Genomic DNA, 8,953 nt, shown 5'->3' on the forward strand with positions numbered 1-8,953 from the left:
TCATATTCCAGGGTTCCTGGGAAGCCTGGTATTTGAACAGTACATTTTATTTAAAGTCCTGCTGGTGGGAAGATGGATTAGATTTGCTCCCACTTAAGACCGTCAGAGTGATTGTGTGTGAGTTTACAGGTATGGGGAACACCCGGAGTCCGTCATGTTCATCACACCACCCTCAGGCAGTTTTGTTCGGGACCTACAACTGTCTCGGGAATACCTGACGGGACCTCAGAAATGCAAGCATGCAAGTTTTCCCAGTGGAGTATTTCCCAACAGAGCGTACGGTATTTAGGACACCCTACCTTGACTGGTGTGAATGATGTCAGCATATTGCTCACATATCACCCAGTTTGAAAATAGAGCTGGTGAAAATGTGATACCATAATTGCTTGAGCTCTAACTTTGGCTACATATCAAGAGGCAATAAAACAAGGCGGTGCTCTACRTGATGACATAGTTATTTCTTTTAWAAGTCGTAATACAAAATACATTTTATTCTAAACTTTTAAATCAAGCCACTTTTTGCTTTCAAAAGATCATTGATATCCCTGATGATTGCAGTAATTGGATTTAAACCAGACAAGACATTAACCTCCTGACTTTGTTTCCATTTCCTTGTAATTAGTATTGAAATGTAATTCTTCTTGGAGACCTTGGAGCCATTATTAAAAAATGCTAGGTATTTAATGGTCCTATTAAAAATCAATCTATTCCCTAGAACCATGTGTGTTTTGATTAGTGTGTCTGCTCAGCTGGATACTGARGATTTGTTGTTATTGACTTAAAGGAGATGAATGACTGSCGTGTCAGAGAGTGAGAAATATAGAGAGCGAGAGATGAGGAAGGGAGGCGTGACGGAAACTTAGATGATGAAATTTCTCTGGATCAATTGTCTGTCCATCCCTCAGTCCGGGAGCACGGGTCGGATCAATGGAGCCCGTGGAGCCGTGTCACAAGCACTCTGCTACAAGTTTTAATAAGGGTCATGACACCTCCATGCTTTTAGAGCCACTCCCATCACGCTTCCATTCACATTAGCATCAATAAGCCAGGGCMGCAGCAGTCTTCATTAGACCCGGCTGCATATCCAACAGGCATCTATTACTTGGCAGGTTGAACTATATTTAGATTAACTACACACTGCTTTAGGAGGTGCTTAAGTATGATGTGTAATAACGTAGCACAGCTAAATTACAGTAGCTGCTGGCTGTTGACTCCTTTTCATTTTTTGGCAGCAAACAGTCTTGAGAATAAAGTAGGACATCCAACAACACTAAGTGTGTTTTTCTAAAGTATGTGGACATATATTAATATTTAATATACATTTTAACAAGTGGGGAGGAGTTGATTACATTTTTTAATCAAGTTAATTGGAGGGTCTGTGATTATTGCTCGCAATTAATCAAATTTTAATCAAAAACTTTATATCAACAGATTAAGCAACGTTTTCAYGTGTTTTTATTTAATGGAAACACTGAAATTGTGAAATTGTGTATTTTGGGCATCAGTGGAATATTGACAAAAAATTGTAAACATTTGTAATGAAAACACAGATGAGATTTCTGCCTGGGGTTCATTTACTAATTGCTGACTGGAAAGYGGTGAGTATTAATGCAATCTCTTATTCTAGGTTAAATATTTTTATTTMATTATAAATATTTTGTTTTCACTTTGACATGGATTTTTTTTGTCAAAAAGCTGATCAGTTTGTTAAAGCAATTAAGGGGYTAAACTCTCGAGGGGGTGAACACTTTCTATAGGTACTCCATAGTAATCCATAGAGATTCTTGAGCTAAGAAATACTGTTTGTTGGAGAATAATAATTTTTATGAGTCAGAATACTTTCATAACGACAGCTAATAGAAGGAAGTCAACTGTTTTCTGAGTCATACCAAGAACAAACAATTGAAAGCACATCAAGTTTTGTCTTTTCTCATCARACAGCTGATATTCTGTTGTTATGTTGCACTATCTGTGATCTGGGTCAAATTMTTTTACATTCATGGAATAACTTCAACCAAGAGAAGAAGAAAGTTCTTAGTGTTTAGAGGAACCCCGGCCTTTCAGGGGAAGACGGTCAAGAAACCGGGAGCAAAAAATTAAAAACTAAACCTTTCCTTTGGTGAAACAGGGAGAAAGTRTTTTCTTAAAACTCCTACAGACTCTAATGGTCCTCGCATCCTTTTAACAAATGTGCCAGAATAAAGAGCAGACACCCAATCTGTGGTGCCTCTGTGGAGTCTGTCCTTCTTTCATGTAGACGTCTTGTTGCTGCYTGTTGCTCCTGCAATTTAAAACCCGTCCACAGCAACATCATTAAACTGATAGAAAACAGTTTGTTTAGCTGGAAAGGCTGTCCATGTTTCATCCTCTTATTATTAACAGCTCAAAATGAAATATTCTTTGAAAAGGTGAACATAAAAAAAACAAAAAAACCCATGTTAGAAGACACTGAGTGCAGTAGTCCTTTTTGTAAGAAGCTATTTTAGGGAGTCTTTGGATGGATTATACTGGATGTATTTCTTAGACAGACTAGTTCTGAAATTATAAAAAAAATGATTTAAAAAAACATATTTAATGATTTTGCAACAGTACATCTAAACTTAACCACCTTCTACAGCAAAACAATTAAATTAACTTATTAGCATATAAATAAGAAGTGATWATAAGGAGTGGATGTGTAAGATGACGGGTTATTATAACCTCTATTTACCAGAATGTAGCCTTAACCAAACAACCAACTTAGAGAAAGTAAATCAATAAAAAGTAAAAGGAATCCTTTTCTGGATGAAGGTGTGATGGTGGCCTTCAGGCCTTCCCTCTTCCCTCMCAGGGTTTTCTGAATCCATCTCCCYCTGTACAAGCTGCAAGTTTCCTGTACCAGAAAAACCAAAGCAGTACCAGAGGATCAGAGACCCCACCATGCTCCWCTGTATTTTCAGTGTATGCTTCATTTAGACATACCACACTGATCCACAGACCCAAACAAGTCCAGTTCTGTTTCAGTGCRTCACTAATCAGAATTCCAAAACCTCTTTGATTTATTTATCAAGTTATGAATAAATTGGACGTGGCTTTTCTGGTCCGATAGAACTAGTTGAAAACTTTGCCTTGGAGTTCAGGCATGTAGCTCTGTAGCTTTTATTTTGTCCTTCACTGTGGAAACTGAAACCTGAGAGGCTACTGCCATCAAATCCTGCTGCAGATTTTTATTTTGTGGTAGCCTATTATTATTTTGATGAGGAAACTGCTAGCAGCTATTGATAGTTTCCTCTTTCTAGGTATCTAAACTTTTGAACTCTTCTCTGAACTTTTTGGTCAAGTCTCTTGACTTGGCAATGAAACAAMATCATCAGCAGACCAGGTATTGGAGATGTTCTATCTGTCAAACATACCGGACCTGAAACCACTAGTAAAACCCCTGATGGGTKCCTGGGTTTTATGAATATTTCTGATTACTATTTGGTCATTTTGGTGGAAATGTTAAGTTTCATTTTAACTATATATCTTATATTTCTATGCTTATTTTTATTGAATTTTAATAGTTATAGTTTAATTGTTTTATATTACATATATACATCATCAATTAAGTTGTGATATGATGTGATTTACTCTTTGGAGCATTTTTATTGTCCTTTATTTCAGATGTGCTTTTTTAGTACGGTTATCTTATCTTATTTTAACTTACCTTTATTCTCTCAATAGGTTGGATAATTTTGAGACTGCAATCGTTATTGAAAATACACTATACTTATGAACCTGGGTAMAATCTTTTTTCTGTTAGTTATATTTATGTATTTAAACTGTGTTTTGTAATTTGTTAATTGCAAACACTGGAACAATCTGAAATTTTGCCTGTAAATCTAATTTGCATGTGACCTTGAATAATTTTAAATATAACTGTAGTTATTAAAATAGCAAATCAGCATTTTGTTTTCATATGGACAGGCAATGTTGGGGTTGATCACAACGTAAATGTGTTGACTGAATTGTACCATTATTACTTCAACTCTTGTATAATCAACATCTAGGTTCTGCCTCTCTGAAGCAGTTTAGTTTTAGACTTGCATGTAGCATGCATGTTACTGTCTTTGAAGTTCTTCCCTCCAAGCTTCCTTTCTGCTCTTCTGCTCCTGCTGCACTAACTATGTCTTTCTGCTTCAGTATTCTTGTCTGTCACGCAGCACATCCTGCAATTTTCCCATGATTAATATTCTGTCTAGAAAGTCAGTCAAATTACAGAGGAACAGCAAATGTCATCCTCAACTCCCCCTGTAATTGGTGGCCTATTTTATAGCCTTTGAATATAACTTCTCACAAAAAAAAAAAAAAGAATTACTATCACAAAACTGATTCCAAAAATGTTTTCTTTTCCTGAAATCTGGGCAGAGGGAGAACCAATCAAAATCAAATCTTCCAAGCAAGTTTTGCCTGTTGATGCAAGAAAATGTGTGTTTATCTCAATCACTTTCTACCAGGAAACTTTTTTTTTCTTTTTTTTTACCTTAAGCAACATTAAAYATCCAAAATCGGTTTTGCACATCAACAGTTCCTCTGCAGAGGATAAAACTGACATTTACATGCAAGCAGCTTTCCTTCCAAAAAATAAAATAAAATAACACAATCCCACTAGGAAAGCAAATGCCAAAAAAAACAAACACTTTTTCTTTCTGATCTCCAGCTTGGAGCCCAAGCAGCATGAAATGTCAAAAATAGAATGGGCATCACCTGAGAAAAAATCAATGGCTGTGTTCTCCAGAGCACTGGTCTCATCCTGTGTGGCGTCCTGTTTGCTACAGCTGCTGTATAATGGAGGACCATCAGTTTGATTTGTAAATAAATGAGACTGAAATACTGTTGACCCGGCTGAGTGATTGATAGGCTGAAATGCTCTCGCTTTCTGCGTAAAGATTGATCTCGGCCGCCCGGCACAATGGAAATAATTTAAGTCAAACAAAAGGGAGCACACACGGTGAGGCGGGGAGTGCTGCAGTGTGAGATGCTGCTGAATTACACGGCTCCTATAGTGCTGCAGTTATTTATTGACCTGTTGGTGAAATATGTTGACATTTAGCTTACTGTGGGGTGGCGAGCATATGTGAGTGTGTGTCCATGTAAGTGATGCTAAGTAATGAACATGTGTCTGTGTTCACACACAAACACACGCACACACTGAAAGTCTCAGCAGCATTGTGTGGGTTTGATTGAGGTCCTTGTCCGACACAGTTCTGAGTTCAGCCAGTTGGAGGCGCTCTAACTCCAGAAACAGGAAGGAAAGCAAACAGCCCGCTACTGAGTGGACAATCAGTCCACATATTCCTTTTGTCTCAACTGGAACCAGTGGGTTTTATGTGAGCAGTTGTGCTAATGTTCATTCAGAAAGCAGCAAAAACAGCGATGAGCACGAATACCAAGAAATGTGGAAAGATTTCACATCTTAAARTGAAAAACTGTCTGATTTAGTTGGTGGAACATAAAAGCTTGTTTGTRCTTCGGAGGTGGACACACTCTCACACTTCCAGATGACTGATTTTYCAGGAGAACTGGCTTGACCCGAGTGTGTCATCTGTCACTCAATACACACCAGGAAACAGCCRAAGCACTCGATTCTGCTGTGTCTCTTACACACACCTCCACACATGCATGCACATCAGATTGTGCTCATTTGAGCCAATAATAGTTAGATCTATCACTTATTCCTTTTTTTATTTCGTATAGTTTGTGTCTGGTGGAGGTGTTGAGTCTTAGTGTAGAGGACGATGAAGATGTAGTTTAAAGCTGCAGTGTGTAACATTTACAGAAAATATAGTTTTYACATATTTACTAAAACTGSCACCATGGCCTGATAGTTTGTTATGTTGAATCTCCTCCATCTCCTCTCTGAGCTACGATTGCTGTCTGAAGAAATGCATCACTCCTCACCAAAAACAACCAATCGCAGCCAGGAGGAGGGGCTTAGTGCTGTCAAGCTTGTGTACACTTTTCTCAATGTGCTAATAGTAGATATACAACTTACTGTTCCAGGAAAACTGTTTATTTGCCACGCTAACTAGCCTTAGCTTTCATGTTCTGCTTTGTGGTGAACCAGCTGTAGTGTGGCAGAGAGAAATTAGGAGGCTGTGAGCGGCGTGTACACGAGGGAGATGGACAGCACTGAGACCTTCCTCCTGGCTCGGATTGGTTGTTTCTGATAAAGTTGTGTATTTCTGCAGTGAGCACAGGAACTCTGAGAGAAGGCAGAAGAGTTTTAACAAACATGTAGAAAACACTTTTTAAAATAAATATTACATTTATTTTAATGTAATATTAAATATTACATTTATTTTAAAAAGAATCAAAGAAAACATGTTATGTAGTGATGAAGACAGCATGTCAGCCACCTTCATCTCCATCCTCCTCTTTGTGGCCATCATGTCGGCTGACTTTCTTCTGTTAGTCTGTACGGTGTCAGCTGAAGTTATAGAGAACAGAAATATGAAAAACATTGCCCATAGGATATGTTCATTCCAACATAACAATAAAAACACTTTGGATAGCTCACTGTCTTTCTGATGCACTCTGCTCCTCCTGCATCAGTCTTTAGTATTTTTTGACAGTTTGAAGGTCTGGGCTCATAGTTTTCACATTTTAACTTACCACATAACAGGAGCAGCAGCAAAGACCTGCAGGGGGGAGTAAAGAAAATATTATTTATACAWCAGCCTAGGGTATGGAAGGGAAAATTAGTCCCATTTGAAAAGCCTTCAAGGTAGGATTGTTCTTAAATGCAAGAGCTTTAAATCAGTCATTAGGTTTTATGTTAAATGTAAAATATTACAACGGTACAAACAACACTTAGCAAATTGTTAACCTATGGGTTGTAAATAGTGAAGGAACTAACTGCTCAGCAAGTGCAACATTATTTTCTTACTGATCTGAGCTTAAGTTTATGATCATTTTTTGTCAATTTTCATACCTTTATCTTTTTGAGTGTTTATTTTTGTCCATAATTTCTAAGCATGTCATTAAGAGATATTCCCTCTGAAAGTGAGGACTGGACCAAGATGGCCGTAGTCTCCATCTAAAACTGACTATGAACATGATGGGATGGCAGAGAGTAAACAGCAGTCAGTCCAGCCTTCTGGCCCCAGTAACCGTCTGAGACCTCAACAAATCTGCTTATCTTTCAATAGGAAACCAAACAGACCAGTTAAAATGTCTGAGTCAGTATCATGGCAGTGATGCAGATAATTCAATTTAGGACACTGATAAATGTGGACATGATGCTCAAACATCTGGACTTGCTGGCTTCCAATAAAAGAATAGAAATAGTAACAGAAAAGGAAACATGCTGATTATTAGAAAAAAACCGATGGCTTAAAATCTGGGATGTTCTCTTGTATTTCACAGATAAGCAATATGAAGTTTGACTCCACAGGTAAAACACACGTTGACAGCTTATGCCTGGTATATAGACAACTAATTACAGTTGCTACTCCCAATAAATAGCTGTCACAGATGTTTCTCAGAGATTTTATCAGCACATATTTATTCATCCTTCCCAATTTTCTRAAGCGTAAAGGCTTAAAAGGTTTTGGGGTCCGTGTTCGGCAGAAGGTGACAATCTGTCATTAGAGTAGCGGTTCTCAACGTGGCCGCCCTGCTCCTTAGGGAGCTAAAATAAAAAATAAAAAAACGGCGCGCACATTGCGCAAAACTCTGAAACAGGAGAAGAGGGACATAAAACGGAGCGACGAAATAGATTGTGTTGAATTATGGCATAAAAACAGAGAATCCAACGCTGAACAGTAAAAAATCAACACATGATGTGAAACACATGACGATTAGGAGGCGCAGCAGGTGATGAGTGAAGATTACTGATGGTCAATAAACGATAAAATAAATCTAGCAACTGGAAAGAAACTAAAGTGGACATAGCAATAAACCAAGAGAGGATAATACTAATCAAAGGAAACTAAATGGAAATGAATGAARAACAAAATGCAAGAATAAACTAAGAAACTAAAGTAAACAAAGGAATAAACTGGTATGGCAAGACCTTTCGAGCAATAATTAATACAGAGACTGTATGGCAAGAATAAACAGACACTATTTCCAGATAAAAGGTAAAATAATATTGTTGAAGTGCCATGGGCAGGGGCGCAACTACACATTATTCAGGTGGATGCGAAAACATAAATCGGTACCCCTCCCCCCACGAAGGAGCGTAGAAACATACGCTCGCCTCCCCCCCACAACCCCCGAGATGTCGATACGTTTAGGGAAAAACTCGCTACATTTACCCCGTTATGTGCGCGAGGTGAAGGAGCGTAAGGCGCTCTGATGTGTACGGGAAAACATAATCGGTGCGCCGATTCAAAACATCTACAACAGTGGTCCCCAAACTTTTTCCTGTGAGGGCCACATAACTTTTCCCTTCTCTGGTGGGGGGCCCTGGTGGTTGAAGAAAAATCCACACATAAACCTGGAAAATACAATATATGAAAAGAAATCTGAATGCTCTCTGGTCTTGTTCAGGGGGCCGGACCAAATGCTGCGGCGGGCCGGATCCGGAACGCGGGCCGTAGCTTGGGGACCACTGATCTACAATAATGATAATAACATTAATAATAAAATAATTGTCAGTGCAAGTAGCCTACAAATTCTTTGGTGGGGGGCGGTGAGGGACCTGGATAAGGGCTGGGGGGCGCTGGCCGAAAAAGGTTAAGAAACACTGTGTTAGAGTCATCATTTGGAAAAGCAAACAAAAACAAAATGACATCATACGCAGATGAGCAGATGATGTGTCATACAAAACAAAACAGCAAGTTGAATATAGAATATTGAAAGCCACCACATCAATATTGTAAATACAGTAAACAATTAATGAATTTCTTCAGTTTTTTCTTTTAGCATTTCAATCTTTCAAATATTTAAACCAATGTCAACATCAGAGAAAGATGCCTTTAGCAAATAT

The sequence above is a fragment of the Poecilia reticulata genome, linkage group LG10 (assembly GCF_000633615.1).
Source record: "Poecilia reticulata strain Guanapo linkage group LG10, Guppy_female_1.0+MT, whole genome shotgun sequence".
NCBI classification, from domain to species: Eukaryota; Metazoa; Chordata; class Actinopteri; order Cyprinodontiformes; family Poeciliidae; genus Poecilia; species Poecilia reticulata.